At 49.0% G+C, this 23,953-nt stretch overlaps 1 pseudogene; it reads left to right on the top strand.

Moving 5' to 3' along the window:
- The first annotated feature begins 14,130 nt into the window (after window positions 1–14,130).
- Window positions 14,131–15,281, top strand: LOC147081527 (syncytin-1-like; annotated as a pseudogene).
- The last annotated feature ends 8,672 nt before the right edge of the window (window positions 15,282–23,953 follow it).

Here is a 23,953-nt window from a genome sequence, read left to right as displayed (position 1 = left end):
CAAAGGGACATAGACAGGCTAAGTAAGTGGGCAGAGATTTGGCAGATGGAATACAATACTGGAAAGTGTGAGGTTATGCACTTTGGCAGGAAAAATCATAGAGCAAGTTATTATCTTAATGGCAAGAAACTGGAAAGTACTGTAGTACAAAGGGATCTGTGGGTCCTGGTGCACGAAACTCAAAAAGTTAGTATGCAGGTGCAGCAAGTGATCAAGAAGGCCAATGGAATGTTGGCTTTTCTTGCTAGGGGGATGGAATATAAAAACAGGGTGGTATTGCTGCAGCTGTACAAGGTATTGGTGAGACCGCACCTGGAATACTGCATAGAGTTTTGGTGTCCATACTTAAGAAAAGACATACTTGCTCTCGAGGCAGTACAAAGAAGGTTCACTCGGTTAATCCCGGGGATGAGGGGGTGGACATATGAGGAGAGGTTGAGTAGATTGGGACTCTACTCATTGGAGTTCAGAAGAATGAGAGGCGATCTTATTGAAACATATAAGATTGTGAAGGGGCTTGATCGGGTGGATGCGGTGAGGATGTTCCCAATGATGGGTGAAACTAGAAGTAGGGGGCATAATCTTAGAATAAGGGGCTGCTCTTTCAAAACTGAGATGAGGAGAAACTTCTTCACTCAGAGGGTGGTAGGTTTGTGGAATTTGCTGCCCCAGAAAACTGTGGAAGCTACATCATTAAATAAATTTAAAACAGAAATAGATAGTTTCCTAGAAGTAAAGGGAATTAAGGGTTACGGGGAGCGGGCAGGAAATTGGACATGAGTCTAGGTTCGGAATGGTCATGGCCCTGTGGGTAGTGGAGTGGGCCCAGGGGCCGTGTAGCCTGGTTCTGCTCCTACTGTGTTCTAATTCTGTGTTAGATTTCAGGAGATGGTTTTATTCCTGTTCCTGGCTGGGGTGGAGATCGCCTTTACAGAAGGTAAGTACTGTAGAAAATATAGGGACAGAGTGATCTCCTGGAAGAATTTCGATCGCCTAGATGGGTCGGAGAGGAATTTCCCAGATTTTTTTCTCCCAAATTGGCCATTGGGTCTTTTATCTGGTTTTTCGCCTCTCCCGGGAGATCACATGGGTTCGGGTGGATGGAGAGTGATAGAAGATTTGAGGTTAGGATCAGATCAGCCATGATCTTATTGAATGGCGGAGCAGGCTCGAGGGGCCGATTGGCCTACCCCTGCTCCTATTTCTTATGTTCTTATGTTTCTTATGTTCTAGAGGTGAGAGTGTCGCCCACTGAGCCGAGGCTGAGCCCTCTTAAACTCCAGCCTAGTTACTGGGGTTATCAGCATCTTCAAACCGCCCCCCACCCCACCAACCCCGTAATTGCCATTATTAACACAGAACAGTCCTTCATGTGATTAACAGCAGAATGGGACCAGTGCGCTCAGGTGTGAACTCGCTGGTGTCTCAGCAGGCGAGTTGAACTGGTGAATTCCTTTTCACACACTGAGCAGGTGAACAGCCTCTCCCCGGTGTGCAGTCGCTGGTGTCTCACCAGGTGCGATGACTGACCAAACCTCTTCCCGCAGCGAGAGCAGCTGAACGGCCTCTCCCTGGTGTGGATTCGTCGATGCTTCTTCAGGCCCTTGGAGCATTTGAAACTCTTGTCGCAGTCGGAACATTTAAACGGCCTCTCGTCAGTGTGAACCAGCTGGTGTTCTCGCAGAGAGGTGAGACGAGTGAATCCTTTCCCGCACTCGGAGCAGGTGAACGCCCTCTCGTCAGTGTGGACTCGCTGGTGCAGCAGTAGAGAGGAGGGACGAGTGAATCCTTTCCCGCACTCGGAGCAGGAGAATGGCCTCTCGTCAGTGTGAACCAGCTGGTGTTCCCGCAGAGAGGTGAGACGAGTGAATCCTTTCCCGCACTCGGAGCAGGTGAACGTCCTCTCGTCAGTGTGAACTCGCTGGTGCAGCCGCAGAGAGGAGGGATGAGTGTATCCTTTCCCGCACTTGGAGCAGGAGAACGGCCTCTCGTCAGTGTGAACCAGCTGGTGTATCAGCAGGGTGGAGGAGAGAGTGAATCCCTTCCCACACACGGACAGGTGAACGGCCTCTCCCCGGTGTGAACACGCTTGTGTATCAACAGCTGGCAAGACTGGTTAAACCTCTTCTCACAGTGAGAGCAGGCAAACGCCTTCTCCCCGGTGTGAACTCGCCGGTGTCTCAGCAGAATGGATTGTGTAGTGAATCCCTTCCCGCACACTGAGCAGGTGAATGGCCTCTCCCCGGTGTGAACTCGCCGGTGTCTCAGCAGAATGGATTGTGTAGTGAATCCCTTCCCGCACACTGAGCAGGTGAACGGCCTCTCCCCGGTGTGAACTCGCCGGTGTCTCAGCAGAGCGGATTGTTCAGTGAATCCCTTCCCGCACACGGAGCAGGTGAACGGCCATTTCACAGAGTGACTGCGTTGATGAGTCTCCAGCTCGGAAAGGCAACTGAATCCCTTCCCGCATTCCCGACATTTGCACGGACTCTCCTCGCTTTGGTTACACTTGTGCCTCCCCAGGCTGCTCGTTCGGTTGAATCCACGTCCACACACAAGACACGTGTGCAGTTTGCCCGCACTCTGATTGCTGCTTTCCGCTTCCATATGTCGATGATATTCAGGTCCTGATGAATCGAGTGACTCTGTCAGATCTTCGTGTGAAGTTTGCGTTAAGCTGCCCATCTGTAATTCCTCCCCTTGCAGGAGACGGTAAAAGAGGTTTATATAAGTAATTAATGTAAATACAGGAGAGAAAATAAAGAAAGACTGGCCTTTATACAGTGCCTTTCACGACCAACGGTTTTACAGCCAATGAAGTACTTTCTGAAGTGTAGTCGCTGTTGTAATGTGGGAAACACTGCAGCCAATTTACATGATAAATAATGGCCAGGACACCGGGGATAACTCTCCTGCCCTTCTTCAAAATAATGGGATCTTTTATGTCCACCTGAACGTGTCTTCCGAAAGACAGCCCTCTGACAGTGCGGCACTCCCTCAGTGCTGCCCCTCCGACAGTGCAGCGCTCCCTCAGTACTGCCCCTCCGACAGTGCGGCGCTCCCTCAGTACTGCCCCTCCGACAGTGTAGCACTCCTTCAGTACAACCCCTCCGACAGTGCAGCATTCCTTCAGTACAGCCCCTCCGACAGTGCAGTGCTCCCTCAGTACTGCCCCTCCGACAGTGCAGCGCTCCCTCAGTACTGTCCCTCCGACAGTGCAACGCTCCCTCAGTACTGCCCCTCCGACAGTGCAGAGCTCCCTCAGTACTGTCCCTCCAACAGTGCGTAGCTCCCTCAGTACTGTCCCCCGACAGTGCAGCACTCCCTCAGTACTGCCCCTGCGACAGTGCGGCGCTCACTCAGTACTGCCCCTCCGACAGTGCGGCGCTCCCTCAGCACCGCACTGGAGTGTCAGCCTCGCTTTATATGCTCAAGTCCCTGGAGCGGGATTTGAACCCACAACCTTCTGACTCTGCTATCCACTGAGCCACAGCTGACTCCAGTCTTTTACACAGTTTCATCATAACTTCCTTGCTTTTGCACTCTACGCCTCTCCTAAAGCAAGGGAGAGTTATGATGAATTGTTAAACAGTTTTTTTTGCAGAGTGACCAAGGCTGTCTGTAGGAAACAATTTTACATTTGAAAGAAGCTTGTATTGTGAAGCTTGTGCCCCTTTGCCAGGCCCGCTGCCTGCGGCCCCTCTCCCAGATTCCAGCCCCAGCTCTGTGCTGCCTGCGGCCCCTCTCCCAGATTCCAGCCCCAGCTCTGTGCTGCCTGCGGCCCCTCTCCCAGATTCCAGCCCCAGCTCTGTGCTGCCTGCGGCCCCTCTCCCAGATTCCAGCCCCAGCTCTGTGCTGCCTGCGGCCCCTCTCCCAGATTCCAGCCCCAGCTCTGTGCTGCCTGCGGCCCCTCTCCCAGATTCCAGCCCCAGCTCTGTGCTGCCTGCGGCCCCTCTCCCAGATTCCAGCCCCGGCTCTGTGCTGCCTGCGGCCCCTCTCCCAGATTCCAGTCCCAGCTCTGTGCTGCCTGCGGCCCCTCTCCCAGATTCCAGCCCCAGCTCTGTGCTGCCTGCGGCCCCTCTCCCAGATTCCAGCCCCAGCTCTGTGCTGCCTGCGGCCCCTCTCCCAGATTCCAGCCCCAGCTCTGTGCTGCCTGCGGCCCCTCTCCCAGATTCCAGCCCCAGCTCTGTGCTGCCTGCGGCCCCTCTCCCAGATTCCAGCCCCAGCTCTGTGCTGCCTGCGGCCTCTCTCCCAGATTCCAGCCCCAGCTCTGTGCTGCCTGCGGCCCCTCTCCCAGATTCCAGCCCCAGCTCTGTGCTGACTGAGCTGCTCTCACCTGGGGACAGCGCGTCACAATCGGGCCCCAGCCTCAGCGCCGGAGGAAGGTCCCGCCCCCTTGCCGCGCCGCCATTCGTTGGAGGACCAGGCCGCCCAGTTCAGTCCTCCCAGCTCAGCCCTCTTCCGATTGGTCAGCACTCCTGTCAGTCAGAATCACGTTGCTCCGGCTCACTCCACCCCCCCGCGCGGCTCAATCCGCTCCGTTCGGCGCCCGCGTAGATCCCGCCCGCCCGACTCTCAGGTTTGGTTTTTCTCGTCCTTTAATTTATAATCTCGCTCTCCGCTCCCCCCTCACCTCGATTTAAATCGATTCCCCAACACTTTACCCCGGCCGCTGATTCCGCCTCTTCCCCGGGCCCGGCCTTCCGTCTGCTCCCCGGAGGCCCCGCACAGGCGCACTGGCAGCCTGGTGTTGTGGTGAGGGGCCGAATGAGCATGCGCGGCCCTGCCTCTCCACATTTAAAGGGACACGCACCCCCTCCACATTTAAAGAGACACCCACCCCCTCCACATTTAAAGGGACACCCTCTCCCTCCACATTTAAAGGGACACCCACCCCCTCCACATTTAAAGGGACACCCACCCCCCTCCACATTTAAAGGGACACCCACCCCCTCCACATTTAAAGGGACACCCACCCCCTCCACATTTGAAGGGACACCCACCTCCTCCACATTTAAAGGGACTCCCTCCCCCCCTCTCATGTCCACTACTGTGGAGGAGGAATTATGGTTTCCTGGACCAATATGTCGAGGAACCAACCAGAGATCAGGCCATCTTAGACTGGGTATTATGTAACGACAAAGGATTAATTAGCAATCTTGTTGTACAAGGCCCCTTGGGTCGGAGTGATCATAATATGATAGAATTCTTCATTAAGATGGAGAATGAAGTTGTTGACTCAGAGACTAGGGTCCTAAATTTAAATAAAGGAAACTACGATGGTCTGAGGAGCGAGTTGGGTAGGATTGATTGGGGAATGTCACTCAAAGGGTTGACGGTGGATAGGCAATGGCAAACATTCAAAGACCGCATGGATGAACTACAGAAGTTGTTCACCCCAGTTTGGCACAAAAATAAAACAAAAAAGGTGACTCAACCGTGGCTAACAAGGGAAATTAGGGATAGCATAAGATGCAAGGAGAGGACATATAAATTGGCCAGAAAAAGCAGTAAACCTGAGGATTGGGATCAGTTTAGGATTCAACAAAGGAGTACAAAGGGATTAATTATGATGGGGAAAATAGAATATGAGAGTAAGCTTGCAGGGAACATAAAAACTGACTGTAAAAGCTTTTATAGATATGTGAAGAGAAAACGAACATAAGAACATAAGAAGTAGGAGCAGAAGTAGTCCATACGGCCCCTCGGGCCTGCTCCGCCATTCAATAGGATCATGGCTGATCCAAATCTAGACTCACGTCCACTTCCCTGCCCACTCCCCATGACCCCTAATTCCCTTATCAGTTAGGAAACTGTCTATCACAGTTTTAAATTTATTTAATGTCGCAGCTTCCACAGCTATCTGAGGTAGCAAATTCCATAGATTTACTACCCTCTGAGTGAAGAAGTTTCTCCTCATCTCAGTTTTGAAACAGCAGCCCCTTATTCTAAGATTATGCCCCCTAGTTCTAGTCTCACCCATCAGTGGAAACATTCTCCCCGCATCCACCCAATCAAGCCCCCTCATAATCTTATATGTTTCGATAAGATCGCCTCTCATTCTTCTGAATTCCAATGAGTAGAGGCCCAACCTACTCAACCTTTCCTCATAAATCAACCCCCTCATCTCCGGAATCAACCGAGTGAACCTTCTCTGAACTGCCTCAAGAGCAAGTATATCTTTTCTTAAATATGGAAACCAAAACTGTACGCAATATTCCAGGTGTGGCCTCACCAGTACCCTGTATAACTGAAGCAAGACTTCCCTGCTTTTATACTCCAGCCCCCAAGCAATAAAAGCCAAGATTCCATTGGACTTCCTGATCACCTGCTGTACCTGCATACTAACCTTCTGTGTTTCATGCACCAGGACCCCCAGATCCCTTTGTACTGTAACACTTTGCAGTTTCTCTCCATTTAGATAATAACTTGCTCTTTGATTTTTTCTGCCAAAGTACATAACCTCACACTTTCCAACATTATATTCCATCTGCCAAATTTCTGCCCACTCACTTAGCCTGTCTATGTCCTTTTGCAGGTTTTTTATGTCCTCCTCACTCACTGCTTTCCCTCCCATCTTTGTATCGTCAGCAAACTTGGATATGTTGCACTCGGTCCTCTCCTCCAAATCGTTAATATAGATTGTAAAGAGTTGGGGTCCCAGCACTGACCCCTGCAGAACACCACCAGTTACTGATTGCCAACCCGAGAATGAACTATTTATCCCAACTCTCTGTTTTCTGTTAGATAGCCAATCTTCCACCCATGCCAGTATATTACCCCCAATCCTGTGATTTTTTATCTTGTGCAGTAATCTTTTGTGTGGCACCTTGTCACATGCCTTTTGGAAGTCCAAATACACCACATCCACTGGTTCCCCTTTATTCACTCTGTTTGTTACATCCTCAAAGAATTCGAGCAAATTTGTCAAACATGACTTCCCCTTTATAAAACCATGCTGACTCTGTCCGATTAAATTATGCTTATCCAAATGTCCTGTTACTGCTTCCTTAATAATGGACTCCAACATTTTACCAACCACAGATGTTAGGCTAACTGGTCAATAGTTTCCAGCTTTTTGTCTACGTCCCTTTTTAAATAAGGGCGTAACATTAGCAGTTTTCCAACCTGCTGGGACCTTGCCTGAATCCAGGGAGTTTTGGAAAATTACCACCAATGCATCCGCAATCCCCACCGCTACCTCTCTCAAGACCCTAGGATGTAAGCCATCAGGGCCAGGGGATTTATCCGCCTTAAGTCCCATTATCTTACTGAGTACTGTGGAAATGTGAATAAAATGGACGATGAATTGGCTTACAAAAATGGCTTTGCACAAGGAAAGTCATATTAGATTAAAGAGCAGCCACAGCTTTGCAAAGTGCAAAGCTAGCAGAAAAGAGAGACACCTGCCCCAGCCTGCGGCCAAGTGTTAACGAGCAATAAAGGTCACTGAAAGGGCTTAACTGCTAGCTAGAAGATGATTGACTAGCTATTGTGCGGTGCCCAATCACGATCCGGTACTTCAGGAAGGCATATGCAGCAGTGAGCCTACTCAGGACTTGCCCGCCAGACTGAAGACCAGATCATGGCCAAACTGAAAGGGCTTAAGTGATCCCCATTGGAGAACGCTTGTTGCCAGGGAAGTGATGTAATGACCCTTGTCCCACTGTATAAAAGGGGCTTCCCTACCGGTATTCGCTCTTAGCCAGAAGACGTGTGGATCATCAAGAGAGTCAGACACCTCCGGGGGACGTAAATGCTGGCAACACGTGCCTAACCCGGTGTGACTCTCGGGACACGAATGTACTGTAAAAGACCTCAATATACTGTGTGACCACTGCGAACAGTTGGAAGTAATAAAATGTTGTTTTAACTCTCCGAACCCTCGAGCCTGAAATCATTCTTCGTACTACGGAACTCAAGACGAGGACCAGGAAAACCCGGTTCTAACAACTTGGCGTAATCGGCAGGATCGCAAGACATCAAGAAAGGGGAAAAAGGTAAGCACTATAATTTATTGTGCCCTTTTTGCACCCTGTCTCTGCGATCTTTATTGAACGAACCAACCGGGTAGCGTACCCTCTGGCTGGTGGTTAATGGAGCACAGTGTCCCATTGCTAGCACGCGACAGAGTCCAGGACTCTGATCTATCGATAAACTTATTCGTTAAGTCTACGACCTGTGGCAACATGACAGAACCAAGTAAAAAACCAACGACGGAAAAAGGAGGCAAAGCCCCTCCCGAAACCACGTTAGAAGAAATAGTAATCCAACTTAAACAGTATATAGAAAGTACATTCGATGTCCCACAACATGAATATAATATCGAACAAAAATTTGGTGCCTCAAAAGGACAATGGTCCCTTGATGATATAAAAAGAGCATGGGGCAAGACCACCCGTATGAAAGGAGGGAAAAGAAAAACGGGCTGGGTATTGGCCACCTTGAAACAGTGTAGGCAGAGAGGAGAAATAACTCGGAAGGCGGCAGAGGCCAAAGAAAAAGAACAAAAAACAGCTCTCCATGAACAGATAACAAAATACAAAACCGAGTTAGAGAAACACCAAAAATGCCTTGAAAAAGCAAACGAAAGAGCAGAAAAGTGGAAGGCAAAAATCAAGAAGGAAAGGGAGGCACACAGGGAAAGCCCAAAAGTGGTGATGATTACCCCGACGCCCTTGTACCCTACCTATCCTGCAGCCCCCCCTACAGCCCCTCCGGCATATGAACAGCCCACGCCCCAACCCCGATCAAACGAAGCCCATATTGCTAAAATAAATACTCCTCTTACGGACTCATCAGACGAAGAAGATATAACCGAGAAACCACCCCCACGCCTTGCCCCCATCAGGTTACAAAAACATGAAGTAGGCGGCCGAAATCTCCGAATTTATACCTATTACCCGGCCAACCCAAAAGATATAGATCAATGGGCAACTGATATGCCGCACCCAAAGAAAAGCGGAGTAAAAGCCTGGCAGTTCTTGGAACGAAAAAGAACAATCTATAACCTGCACCCATTTGATGGATGCCAGTTTATAGCAGTAGTAGTTAGCGCAAGAGAGTCGGCCGCCCTGACGGCAATAGTAAATATGGCCGTCACCAGACGAGCAAATGCCCTACTTAACGCAGCCAGACAAGCACACCAAGCGGCATTAGCGGCGCACCAAGCAGCCAACCCACCTCCAGCAGCCGGAGCCGCACTCCCTGCCGTACCACCTCCAGCTCCACCAGTCCTAATAGTCCCCCCTGACCTAGCTATGATAGAATCAGAAGCCGATAGGACAGAAGGGTGGACGGCCATTAGAAATTGGCTACAGGAAAGGGGCCCGACCAATCCAGACTGGTCCAAAATAGCCTCCTGTGTCCAAAAAGAAAAAGAAGACCCCAATGACTTCGCCGTTCGTTTCGCTAACCAGTGGGTAGAGTACTCTGGCATGGGACAGAATACCGAAGCAGAGGTGGATGCCTGCACCCATGAACCATTGAAAAATGCATTTATGAATGGTTTGAGACCTGACCTGGCAAAATTGGTAAAATTAACAATGGCAAACTGGAAAACAAACGCAGTTTCTTTTGCGAACCTGACCCAACAAGCCGTAACCCAGGATAGAGAACACTGTGCCAATCTCCGAGTCATGAAACTAAACCCCCCGGAGCAAGCAAGCTCTGCACCCCCCTCGGGAAACCCAGATAAGAAACCAGGCACTTGCTACAAATGTGGGAAAGAGGGACACTGGGCTAGAACATGCCGAGTGGGCAACAGGGGTAGAGGAAGAAGCAATAACGGAGGAAGAGGTGGGGAGGACAATGGCAAGGACAGGCAGTCCCAGATAATCAACCCGGCACAAATCCGTGGCAGACCCTGGGCGCCGCCGGCCTGTATGACACCCAGACAATTACCCCCTCCCCACCAACCCTTAGCCCTGGAGAGATGGCGATGGTAGAAATGTACCGGAACTCAAACTCCACCAGAAGGGAAACCTTCGATAGCATGGCCCGACAGCAAGCAAAAAAACAATAGACCCCACCAACGAACCCCCGAAGGTAGAGGTACCTTGGCAACTGAGAGCTTTAATCACCCAAGCCAGGGACGGCCTCTATATGACTTTGTTGGTGGGAAAAACAGATAACTCACCCCCACTGAAAGTAGACTGCCTATTGGACACAGGAGCAGAATTGACGGTCTTCCCCACACAATATGCCCAAGACTGCCCGCTAGATGGGAAAACTGAGAAAGCCTTAGGGGCCAGTGGAGAAGACATCATCTTACATAGAACCCACAAAATGACCTTGTGTTTCGGCCCCCATGAAACAAGGGAACATATATGGATTGGACCCGTCACCGCCCCCATCATAGGCTTGGACATATTGACAAAGCTAGACTTTAGCCTACACTTCACTGGGAATGGAGACATAGGCTGGACGATCCAAAACAGTCCCCGCAGGGTAAGAGCTGTGAAAGAGAATAGTAAGGACGAGTGGGGACTGAAGGACCATCCTATCTGGGCGCAAGATAAATATGTGTGCGGAACCCTACGGATAGACCCCGTAACGTTCACAGGGAAGCCGCCACCTTCCACAAAACAGTACCCTATAAGCCCCGCCGCCATTTTGCCTATAATCGAACAATTAGAAAAACGAGGGGTGTTAATTAAGACACACTCTGCCTCCAACAGTCCCGTGTGGCCAGTGGTAAAATCCAATGGACAATGGCGACTGACCATGGATTATCGAAAGGCCAACGAGTGCATAGAACAAAAGACCCAATTGGTGGCGGACCCATCAGTTATCTTTAACTCCTTGGGATCTGAGGAAGAAATCTTCTCAGTAATAGATATGGCCAATGGCTTTTGGGCCGTACCCTTAGCCAAAGAGGTGCAGCCGTGGTTCGCCTTTACGGTAAACCAACAACAGTACACCTGGACAAGGATGCCACAGGGCTTCCACAGTAGTCCTACGGTGTACCACCGAGCGATACAGACGGACCTACGAACACTGCCCCCTCTGGAATCTACGGTGATCCAATATGTAGATGATATCCTTATAGCCTCAAAAACAAAAGAGCAACACCAAAAAGATCTTCTGATAATCCTAGGGCACCTAGAGCGGGCAGGACACAGAGCAACGTGGGATAAAGCACAGATTAATAGAACCACAGTCACATACCTAGGACAACAGATATCCAAGGGAAATAGGGGACTGACGGAGGATAGAAAAAAGGCAATTCAAATGGCCGCATGCCCACGAACTGTAAAAGCCCTGAGATCATTTCTAGGCCTGTGTAACTTCAGCCGCCTCTGGATAGAATCATACAGCCAAAAAGCGCAGCCTTTGACCAAACTGCTAAAGGACAATCCGGGTTCCAGGGATCAGATCGCATTAAACCCAGAGCAAATGCGGACGTTCGAAGAACTGAAGCGCGCTCTATGTAGTGCACCGGCTTTAGCCATTCCCGATGCGCGGATGCCATTCCGCCTCTATGTACACGAAAAGGACGGCTATATGACAGCAGTACTAACCCAGGCCCACGGAGATAGACACAGGCCCGTAGGATACTATAGTACCCAGTTGGATTTGGTGGCCCAAGGATGGGGTAACTGTCTGAGAGCTATGCAAGCAACCTGCCTAGCAATAGAAGTTACAGCCCCGGTAGTTTTATCACAAAAGCTGGTGGTCCAATGCCCGCACACCGTCCATGCCATGTTAGGAATGAATAAGGTAGCTCAAGTGACCGCCTCTCGATGGACCCGATGGACCACGATTATGGAAACAGATAATTTGACCATTACTAAATCCGGGCCGGGCAATCCAGCAAGCATGATTACCCTGACAAACCCCGAAGAACTAGAAAGTGATCACGACTGTGTAAACCTGTTAGATGCCACGCAGCAGAGGGCTGAGACGCAGGAACTACCCTTACACAATCCCGAAATGGTCCTTTACACGGATGGGTCATCCTTTGTGGAAAAAGGAACCCGATTGGCAGGGTGGGCGGTTACAACAGAATTCGCAGTAGTACGAGCAGGAAGTATGGGAGGAGGGGCCTCAGCACAACAGGCAGAACTAGTCGCCCTCACCCAAGCCTGTCTCTATGCTCGAGACAAGACGGCCAATATATATACCGATTCTAGATATGCCTTTGGCATCGCTCATGACTTTGGACAATTATGGAAACAAAGAGGTTTTCTGACAGCTGCAGGTACACCCATAAAAAATGGAAGCGAGGTAACAGCATTAATGGAGGCCATCCAGTTACCCGAAGAAGTGGCCATACTAAAATGTAAGGGCCATAGCAAAGAAGATACCCCTGAAGCTAGGGGCAACGCTAGGGCAGACAAAGTAGCAAAACACGCCGCCCGTACCATTACCCCCCCCAACACCCCAGGTGCGATATATCACGACAAACAACGACCAAGGGGACATCCTACTAATGCAAAGAGAGACCCCAAGGGAGGAACAATGGACATGGTTAGAAAATGGGTTGCAACCCAATAGAGATGGCATATGGCAACATCTTAAAACGGGAGCAGTAGGATGCCCAAAGAAACTGATGCCGTTTTTGGCCCAACAAATACACTCGTGTGGACACATAGCCGCACAGCAAATGACAGCCAGATTCCAGAGAAACTGGTGGGCAAAAGGGTTTCGAACTCAAGCTCAAAGAATAGTGGAGCAATGTGTGACATGCCAGAAAGTAAATCCTGGACAAAAAATTGAAGTACCAATGTTAAAAGCACCTGCTCCGGCAGGGCCCTTCCAACATTTACAGGTCGACTATATTTCCTTGCCAAAATGTCAGGGATATACAGATGTATTGGTGATAGTCGATTGCTTTTCACGATGGATTGAAGCCACCCCAGTTTGAAGCGCCACCGCTGCTGCAACCGCGAAAGTCTTGTGTAAAGATTACATTCCTAGATGGGGCGTGCCCTTATGTATTGACTCAGACCAAGGCACACATTTTATGGGGGAAATAATTAAAGAACTTTGCAGACTACTACAAATACAATGGTCATTGCATTGCCCATACCACCCCCAATCATCGGGACAAGTGGAAAGAGCAAACAGGACAATTAAACAATGGCTCACTAAGTATCACTCTGAAGGAGTGCCATGGCCTCAGGCCCTACCCCTTGTCCTATGTAGTATTCGAGCCACCCCGAATAGGACCACTGGACTCAGCCCCTATGAGGTCGTTACCGGTAGACCAATGTCGCTACCCAGAACAATAGATCTACGTAGGGCTGACATTCATCTTCTAAGTGACACAGTACTAAAGTATTGCAAAGATCTAACAGATGCTGTCAGTTTTGCTTCCCAACAGGTCAGCGCAGCTTGGCAAGAACCCCCACCGGGAGGACACAGTTTAGTCCCCGGGCTACAAGTTTGGGTAAAGAAAATAAAGCCAGCCCCCCTGGAAGACAAGTGGGAAGGTCCGTATGTCATCCTGTTGACCACAGGAGCAGCCGTGAAAGTACAAGGAAAGAAGGCTTGGATACACGCGTCACACGTGAAAAGAGATACGACAGGAGCCCCAAAAGAAGAATAAATTGGACTTATTGTGTATCATGATTCCCATCAACATATTGCTAACCATCTCCTTTACCCCTTTTCTAACATGGGTAGGAGGCATAGAGAATAACTTATTTTATCGGACCCACCTACAGATACACGGAGACCGGAGTGTATGCTACCCCCGGCCACATCAGTGGAATCCTTGTTTGCAGCCACACCAGGTTGGCAACCCCTCCCACTATATACCGCCGACACAACGAAACAGACATGCAAGGGCCAGACGGGTCGATATAGCCAGGGCGTTCGGGGGCAATGCGTGCAGCTAATAAGCTCAACAGACCCCGGTTGCCGAGGGCTCGTGGGTGAGAATTGCACAACGTCAGGTAGCTATCCTGTGTTTTACGGGTAAAGGATGGGGATGCGTATATGCCCTTATCCCCAAGGACAAAACCTGCATACAACAACAATGTGCCCGACACCACTGTCAGGTACACAGGGGCCAGCTGGCCTGTACATGCGAGGAACAAAGGTGCTTTAATGTCACAGCAGGAAGACAATTCATTTGTGGTCAGTGTAACGGGACCCATGTATCATCCGGTAAATGGATCTTCCCATTTGATACATTCCAGCTGTCCGGGTCTGGGGGAAACTCAAATGACCCCCTTAACTATTATTATACACAGTTTGCGAAGGTTAATAACCGGGAGGTCAAATGTTACCGAGCGAAGCACGGGTTTGCGTTCCTCCTCAATGGAACGTACACAACAGCGACGCCAAAACTCCCCTCTCTCTTCGCAGTAGGAGTAATCGCCCCCGTAGCTGTTCCCTGCCCCACCAGTACACCATCCAGACGGAAACGCCGGGCAGTCTCCGAGGAGTTCTGTGCAGATTGGCGAGATCCGACCACACTGGGTAGCTCAGTAGGGTGCGGTATTCTATCGGCCATATCATTGGGAGGGGGCGCAGGAGTGATAGCAGCCAAGAATAGGAATTATCTAATGTGCGGAATCACCCTCCTGGGCAATAGCACCATTAAAGCATTAACCGCCATAAATAAGGAAATGGCAACCCTACGTCTTTTTAGCATGCAAAACCGATATGCTTTGGACTACCTCTTGGCACAAGAGGGAGGTGTGTGTATGATTATAGGAGACAAATGCATTACAAACGTCAATAGTGAGAGACAAAATATCCAAGACGCTATAGACAAGATTAAAAATCAACTGGCCGACTTCATTGAAGCCGGAGGGGGTGAAGGATGGTTTACATGGCTGAAAACATTGGGACAGAAATTACTGTATGGTTTGATTGTTATAAGTGGTGTAATTTTGGGAATTATTATTGTAAATAGTATCAAATGTTGTATAAGTCATGCAGGAGCTACTATACCCCCTCGTCTCTCCCGAATTAGGGTAGAAGTAGACACAGCAAAGCAGGGGGAACCCCCAGAGGAAGCCTGTTCGGTCACAGAAACCCCACAGTGCAGATAGAGGCCATTTCGGCCCATCGAGCCTGCACCGACACATATCCCACCCTATCCCCGTAACCCCACGTATTTAATCCCCTAACACTAAGGGTCAATTTATCATAGCCAAATCAACCTAACCTGCACATCTTTGGACTGTGGGAGGAAACCGGAGCACCCGGAGGAAACCCACGCAGACACAGGGAGAATGTGCAAACTCCACACAGACAGTCGCCCGAGGCCAGATTTGAACCCGGGTCCCTGGCGCTGTGAGGCAACAGCGCTAACCACTATGCCACCGTGCCCCCCTACACAGTTATGTGTAAATTCGAAATGAAAACCCTTTTGGTTGTGTTCATAGCCAGAACACAAACAAAACGGAGACACAGGGTGTGTTTTTGATAAAGTGCACTATCAAGAGTATACCTTGTATATAATGATTCTTGTAGATTGTATAAAGAATCAAAGGGAGGGATGTGGAAACGTGAATAAAATGGACAATGAATTGGCTTACAAAAATGGTTTGGATGTGGAAATGGGAATAAAATGGGCAATGAATTGGCTTACAAAAATGGCTCCACACAAGGAAAGTCTAGATTAGATTAAAAAGCAGCCCCAGCTGTGCAAAGTGCAAAAGCTAGCAGAACAGAGAGAATCTGCCTCAGCCTGAGGCCAAGTGTTAACGAAGTGCCAACGACCAGATCAGGGCCACTGAAAGGGCCTAACTGCTGACTAGACAATGATTGACTAGCCATTGTTCGGTGCCCACAGCAGTGAGACAAGTCAGGACCTGCTTGCCAGACTGAAGACCAGATCATGGTCAAACCGAAAGGGCTTGAGTGATTCCCATTGGAGAACGCTTGTTGCCAGGGAAGTGATGTAACAAAACACTTGTTGCCAGGAAAGTGATGTGGTGACCCTTGTCCCACGGTATAATAGGGGCTTCCCCACCGGTATTTTCTCTCTCTCTTAGCCAGAAGGCGTGTGGAACATCAAGAGGGTCAGACATCTCCCGGGGACGTAAATGCTGGCACCACGTGTCTAACCCGGGGTGACCCTCGGGACACGAATGTACTGTCGATATGCTGTATGACCACTCCGAACAGTAATGAATAAAATGATGTTGTTTTAACTCTCCGAACCCTCGAGCCTGGAATTCTTCGTACTACGGAACTCAAGAAGAGGACCAGAAAAACCCGGTTCTTACAGCTGTTTTCTCCTTCCATGTACAAAGGCCGATGATATTCAGATCCTGATGAATCGAGCGACTCTGTCTGATCTTGAGGTGATGTTTGATCTGAGCTTCCTGTCTGTAAATGCTCCACTTCTAAAACCCTGGAGTTTAGAAAGGGGGTAAGAGGGAGAATGTTGTCTCATGTCCCCCTTTCCCAGCCCAGGCTGGTGTCTCTTCAGATCCTGGGACCTTTTAAATCTCTTCCCACAGTCAGAACATTTAATCAGTCTGCACAAGATAAAAAATCACAGGATTGGGGGTAATATGCTGGCATGGGTGGAAGATTGGCTATCAAACAGAAAACAGAGAGTTGGGATAAATGGTTCATTCTCGGGTTGGCAGTCACTAACTAGTGGTGTTCCACAGGGGTCAGTGCTGGGACCCCAACTCTTTACAATCTATATTAACGATTTGGAGGAAGGGACCGAGTGCAACGTATCCAAGTTTGCCGACGATACAAAGATGGGAGGGAAAGCAGTGAGTGAGGACATAAAAAACCTGCAAAAGGACATAGACAGGCTAAGTGAGTGGGCAGAAATTTGGCAGATGGAATATAATGTTGGAAAGTGTGAGGTTATGCACTTTGGCAGAAAAAAATCAAAGAGCAAGTTATTATCTAAATGGAAAGAAACTGCAAAGTGCTACAGTACAAAGGGATCTGGGGGTCCTGGTGCATGAAACACAGGTTAGTATGCAGGTACAGCAGGTGATCAGGAAGGCCAATGGAATCTTGGCTTTTATTGCAAGGGGGATGGAGTATAAAAGCAGGGAAGTCTTGCTTCAGTTATACAGGGTATTGGTGAGGCCACACCTGGAATATTGCGTACAGTTTTGGTTTCCATATTTAAGAAAAGATATACTTGCTCTCGAGGCAGTTCAGAGAAGGTTCACTCGGTTGATTCCGGAGATGAGGGGGTTGACTTATGAGGAAAGGTTGAGTAGGTTGGGACTCGACTCATTGGAATTCAGAAGAATGAGAGGCGATCTTATCGAAACATAAGATTGTGAGGGGGCTTGATCGGGTGGATGTGGGGAGGATGTTTCCACTGATGGGTGAGACTAGAACTAGGGGGCATAATCTTAGAATAAGGGGCTGCCCTTTCAAAACTGAGATGAGAAGAAACTTCTTCACTCAGAGGGTGGTAAATCTATGGAATTTGCTACTTCAGAGAGCTGTGGAAGCTGCGACATTAAGTAAATTTAAAACGGAGATAGACAGTTTCCTAACTGATAAGGGAATTAGGGGTTACGGGGAGCGGGCAGGGAAGTGGACGTGAGTCTAGGTTCGGATCAGCCATGATCCTATTGAATGGCGGAGCAGGCCCGAGGGGCCGTATGGTCTACTTCTGCTCCTACTTCTTATGTTCTTTTTCTCTTCACATATCTATAAAAGCTTTTACAGTCAGTTTTTATGTTCCCTGCAAGCTTACTCTCATATTCTATTTTCCCCTTCATAATTAATCCCTTTGTCCTCCTTTGTTGAATCCTAAACTGATCCCAATCCTCAGGTTTACCGCATTTTCTGGCCAATTTACAGGAAACTTTGTTATCTGGCACTGACAGGACCGAGCTGGTGCCGTTAGATCAAAACAGCCGTATAAACCAGCGCGAATGTTAAAACATACAGAGCTTTTCAGCTCCGTGTGAATCAACAAACCCTCTTGCTTAGCAACAGCTTCAAAACAGTCAGCTGCAGCTGCAAGCGTCTCTAGCTGAAGCTGTTGCTTAGCTACAGACCTTGCAGAGCCTGACTGGGGAAAAAAAAAGCAACGAGAAGTAAAAAAACTTATAGAAAACAGCTCCTGAATTTTGCTGGTAGATAGAGCTTTCTGGACTTTTAACTTCCGGTTAAACGAAAGTTTCCTGTATATGTCCTCTCCTTGGATCTTATGCTGTCCCTAATTTCCCTTGTTAGCCACGGTTGAGTCACCTTTTTTGTTTTATTTTGTGCCAAACTGGGATGAACAACTTCTGTAGTTCATCCATGCAGTCTTTGAATGTTTGCCATTGCCTATCCACCGTCAACCCTTTGAGTGCCATTCCCCAATCAATCCTACCCAACTCGCTCCTCAGACCATCCTAGTTTCCTTTATTTAAATTTAGGACCCTAGTCTCTGAGTCAACAACTTCATTCTCCATCTTAATGAAGAATTCGATCATATTATGATCACACCGACCCAAGGGGCCTTGTACAACAAGACTGCTAATTAATCCTTTCTCGTTACATAATACCCAGTCTAAGATGGCCTGATCTCTGGTTGGTTCCTCGACATATTGGTCCAGGAAACCATCCCGTAAACACTCCAGGAATTCCTCCTCCACAGTAGAGGACATGAGAGTGGGGGTGGGTGACCCTTTAAATGTGGAGGGGTGGGTGTCCCTTTAAATGTGGAGGGGGTGGATGCCCCTTTAAATGTGGAGGGGGTGGATGCCCCTTTAAATGTGGAGGGGGTGGATGTCCCTTTAAATGTGGAGGGGGTGGGTGTCCCTTTAAATGTGGAGGGGTGGGTGTCCCTTTAAATGTGGAGGGGGTGGATGCCCCTTTAAATGTGGAGGGGGTGGATGCCCCTTTAAATGTGGAGGGGGTGGATGTCCCTTTAAATGTGGGGGGGGCGGAGTCCCTTTAAATGTGGAGGGGGTGGGTGTCCCTTTAAATGTGGAGGGGGTGGGTGTCCCTTGAAATGTGGAGAGGCGGGGCCGCGCATGCTCATTCGGCCCCCTCACCACAACACCAGGCTGCCAGTGCGCCTGCGCGGGGCCTCCGAGGAGGAGGCGGAAGGCCGGGCACGGGGAAGAGGCGGAATCAGCGGCCGCGGTAAAGTCAAGTGTTGGGGAATCGATTTAAATCGAGGTGAGGGGGGAGCGGAGAGCGAGATTATAAAGTAAAAGACGAGAAAAACCAAACCTGAGAGTCGGGCGGGCGGGACCTCCGCGGACACCGAACGGATCGCCGATTGTGACATCATCAGAGGAAGAGGCCCAATCAGGTGGATGGAGACTGGCCCGGCCTGGGACTGACGGGAGCTCTGACCAATAGGAAGAGGGCTGAGCTGGGAGGACTGACCTGGGCGGCCTGGTCCTCCAACCAATGGTGGTGCGGCAAGGGGGCGGGGCCTCCTCTCCAACTCAGGTGCGCTGGGGCCGATTGTGACGCGCTGTCCCCAGGTGAAAAAAGGGAAGAGGGATAAACCTGGTAACTACAGGCCAATCAGTCTAATGTCAGTGGTGTAGGTGGGCATCCTTTACCTGGTTACGGTAATTTACCTGGTCAGGCAGCCTTTGCCACTGCACTGTGACCAATTCCAATCAGCGGTTTTGAATTGCTAAACCCCCCCCACCCTCCAGTTCTGACTTGAGGAACTTATAATTAATGATATATTAAAAACGGACAAATGGTCTGGATGCAAGAAAGTCAAATTTTATTAAAACTAAAGAAACTACACCACACGATCAAAGTAATCACGGTAAAATTGCTTAACAGGGGAAGGCAGACGGCAAAAACGAGGGATAAATGGCTACAATGTTAACCGTACAATCTTAGCAACATTTCCCTTAAATTACCACCCCTTTACTTCTCCCTAGATTGTCTTGCTAGTGGGTCAAAACCTTGCTCACCTGCAGTCCAAAGAGTAAGAGACAAAAAAGGGGGCAGAGGACTTCCTGGGAGTCCCTGCTGTTTTCGCGCCGAAAAGGTCCGTGCGCAATTTTGCGCTGAAAAGTCCGAATACACAAGAGAAGGGCATTTAACTTCCTCCATTCATACATGGAGACATCACGTAGTAGAGTCAATTTCAGTGAATGGATGTGTGTTAGCAACCCATTGTGCTTGCCGTCCGATGATTGGGGAGTGGCCCATTTGAATCAGCCAGTGTAAACAAGCAGCTTGTAGGTTACCGGACCCGCCCAATACCACAGGGTGACTGACAGCTCGGTCTCCATTCAAACTTACTACAGGGCAGCGCTGAGCTTTTCATATGCTAACAGCCTGTCTGTCCTTTTCTGCTGCCTTTTAAAATTCTGTTACCATGAAGTCTGTTCAGCCATTTTTATGCCCTGGGCAATTTAAACAGTCCAAAACTCAAGAGTACATCTTTTAATAAAATGTACAATCTGAAAGTGTGCGATTTTCACAAAGTTCTTTGATTCCAGTGTCCAAGCGCTGCCGAGCTTACGAGCTTTTTAACGCAGCCTTTTGCGGTTCTGGGTCTGTTTTAAAACATTGCCCAACCCAGAGACAATTTAAATCACACAAGTCTTCGTCTACGATGTGGATTAATATTTCCCCATCTTCGGGGGCTGAGGGGATTTTGCGACCCCTACAGTGGTGGGTTAACGACTAGAGACCATTGTCAAGGACAAAATTAATTCTCACTTGGAGAAGCGTGGATTAATAAGGGGCAGCCAGTGTGGATTTGTTAAAGGTAAATCGTGTCTGATTAACCTGATTGAGTTCTCTGATGAAGTAACAGAGGGTTGATGAAGGTAGTGCAGCAGATGTTGTATATATGGACTTTCAAAAGGCATTTGATAAAATACCACAAGAGACTTACTCTGAAAATAGAAGCAGAGGGAATTAAAGGGCTGATGGTAATTTGGGTATATAATTGGCTAAGGGAGAGGAGGCAGTGAGCAGTGCTGAGGGATGTTTTTCTGACTGGAGGGAAGTATGCAGTGGGCTCCCCCAGGGGTCGGGATTAGGACCATTGCTTTTCTTGTTATATATAACTGACCTGGACTTGGGTATAGGTGAACAATTTCAAAGTTTGTAATCTCTGGATTACTCCCGGTGCCACGTGCTAGTGAGTATAGGAATAGGAGGATAGAACAGATGAATGCGTGGCTGAAGGGATGGTGCAGGAGGGAGGGCTTTAGTTTCCTGGATCACTGGGACTGCTTCTGGGGCAGGTGGGACTTGTACAAGTCGGACGGTTTACACCTGAACCAGAGGGGAACCAATATCCTTGCGGGGAGGTTTGCTAGCACTGCTGGGGGGGGTTTAAACTAACTCGGCAGGGGGATGGGATACAGAGTGGAGCTATAGTAGGGGGTGAGGTACAGCCAAATACGGAGGAAAAAACAAGTCAGCAGGGAAGGCAGAGCAAAGATGTGAAGGCAAAAGGGAATATGGCAGGGCTGGAATGCATTTATTTTAATGCAAGGAGTCTTGCAAATAAGGTGGATGAACTGAAGTTGTTGATGAACACATGGGAGTACGATATTGTGGCTATCACGGAGACATGGTTGAGGGAGGGTCAGGACTGGCAGCTGAATATTCCGGGGTATAGAATCTTCAGGCGAGACAGAGGGGGGGGTAAAAGGGGAGGGGGTGTTGCAATATTAATTAAGGAGTCTATTACTGCTGTAAGGAGGGATGATATATTAGCGGGTTCCTCTAATGAGGCCATATGGGTAGAACTTAAAAACAAAAAGGGGGCAAGCACCTTGCTGGGAGTGTACTATAGGCCCCCAAACAGCCAGGGGGAGATAGAGGAACAGATATGCAGGCAAATCTCAGAGAAGTGCGAAAATAATAGGGTAATAATAGTGGGGGATTTCAACTTCCCCAATATAAATTGGGATAGTCAGAGTGTGAAAGGCTTGGAGGGTGAAAAATTCTTAAAGTGCATTCAGGAAAGCTTTTTGAGCCAACATGTAGAAGGTCCTACAAGAGAGGGAGCGGTGCTGGACCTAATTCTAGGGAATGGAGACGGGCAGGTGGTGGACGTGTCTGTAGGAGAGCATTTTGGCGATAGTGACCACAATTCGGTGAGATTTAAGGTGGTCATGGAAAAAGACAAAGACGGCCCGGAAATAAGGGTTCTAAATTGGGGGAAGGCAGATTTTAATAAGATAAGACAGGATCTGGCCAAAGTGGACTGGGAGCAGCTACTTATAGGAAAATCCACATCAAAACAGTGGGAGGCTTTCAGAAGGGAAATAGAGAGAGTACAACACCAACATGTTCCTGTAAGGGTCAAGGGTGGGACCAACAAGCAAAGGGAACCTTGGATGACAAAGGACATACAAAAATGCATTAGGAAAAAAAGGGGGGCTTTTGGCAGTTACAAAAGACAAAAGACGGTGGAAGCCCTAGAGGAGTATAAGAGGTGCAGGGGCATACTTAAAAAGGAAATTAGGAGGGCGAGGAGGGGCCATGAAATAACACTGGCGAGCAAGATAAAGGAAAATCCTAAGATGTTTTATAAGTATATTAAGGGCAAGAGGATAACCAGGGAAAGGGTAGGGCCCATTAGGGACCAAAGTGGCAAGCTGTGTGTAGAGCCAGAAGAAGTAGGTGGGGTTTTAAATGAATTTTTTGCCTCCGTGTTCACTGTGGAGAAAGATGATGTAGGCATAGAAATCGGGCAAGGGGACTGTGACATACTTGAACATATTAGCATCGAGAGGGAGGAGGTACTAGCGGTTTTAGCAGGCCAAAAAGTGGATAAATCCCCAGGCCCGGACGAGATGTATCCCAGGCTGTTGTGTGAGGCAAGGGAGGAGATTGCGGGGGCTCTGACACAAATTTTCAGAACCTCTCTGGCCACAGGGGATGTACCAGAGGACTGGAGAACAGCTAACGTAGTACCATTATTCAAGAAGGGTAGCAGGGATAAACCAGGGAATTACAGGCCAGTGAGCCTAACATCTGTGGTAGGGAAATTATTGGAAAAACTTCTGAGGGACAGAATTAGTCTCCACTTGGAGAGGCAAGGATTAATCGGGGATAGTCAGCATGGCTTTGTCAAGGGTAAATCATGTCTGACCAATCTGATTGAATTTTTCGAGGGGGTGACTAGCTGTGTAGATGAGGGAAATGCTGTGGATGTGGTTTACATGGACTTCAGTAAAGCTTTTGACAAAGTCCCGCATAGGAGACTGGTCAAGAAGGTAAGAGCCCATGGGATCCAGGGGGCCTTGGCGCGTTGGATCCTAAACTGGCTGAGTGGCAGGAGGCAGAGGGTGATGGTCGAAGGTTGCTTTTGTGACTGGAAGCCTGTGTCCAGTGGGGTACCTCAGGGATCGGTGCTGGGTCCCTTGCTGTTTGTGATCTACATTAACGATTTGGATGAGAATGTAAAGGGTATGATCAGTAAGTTCGCGGATGACACGAAAATTGGTGGGGTGGTAAATTGCGAGGAGGAAAGTCTCAGGCTACAGGACGATATTAACGGGTTGGTCAGATGGGCGGAAAAGTGGCAAATGGAATTTAACCCGGAAAAATGCGAGGTGATGCATTTTGGACGGTCAAATAAGGCAAGGGAATACACAATGGGTGGTAGGGCCCTAGGAAGTACAGAGGGTCAGAGGGACCTTGGTGTACATGTACATAGATCCCTGAAGGCAGCGGAGCAGGTAGATAAGGTGGTTAAAAAGGCATATGGGATACTTGCCTTCATTAGCAGAGGCATAGAATATAAGAGTAGGGAGGTTATGATGGAGCTGTACAAAACGCTGGTGAGGCCACAGCTGGAGTACTGTGTGCAGTTCTGGTCGCCTCACTATAGGAAGGATGTGATTGCTCTGGAGAGGGTGCAGAGAAGATTCACCAGGATGTTACCTGGGATGGAGCGCCTTAGCTATGAAGAGAGACTCTACAGGCTGGGGTTGTTTTCCTTGGAGCAAAGGAGGCTGAGGGGGGACCTGATTGAGGTGTACAAAATAATGAGGGGCATAGATAGGGTAGATAAAGAGGAACTTTTCCCCTTAGTAGGGGGGTCAATAACAAGGGGGCA

This window comes from Somniosus microcephalus, unplaced genomic scaffold, assembly GCF_052327205.1.
Source record: "Somniosus microcephalus isolate GS21.2 unplaced genomic scaffold, FLI_Smic_1.0 scaffold535, whole genome shotgun sequence".
NCBI classification, from domain to species: domain Eukaryota; kingdom Metazoa; phylum Chordata; class Chondrichthyes; order Squaliformes; family Somniosidae; genus Somniosus; species Somniosus microcephalus.
Note: the sequence above shows the minus strand (reverse complement) of the source record. Positions and strands in the feature narration are given on the sequence as shown.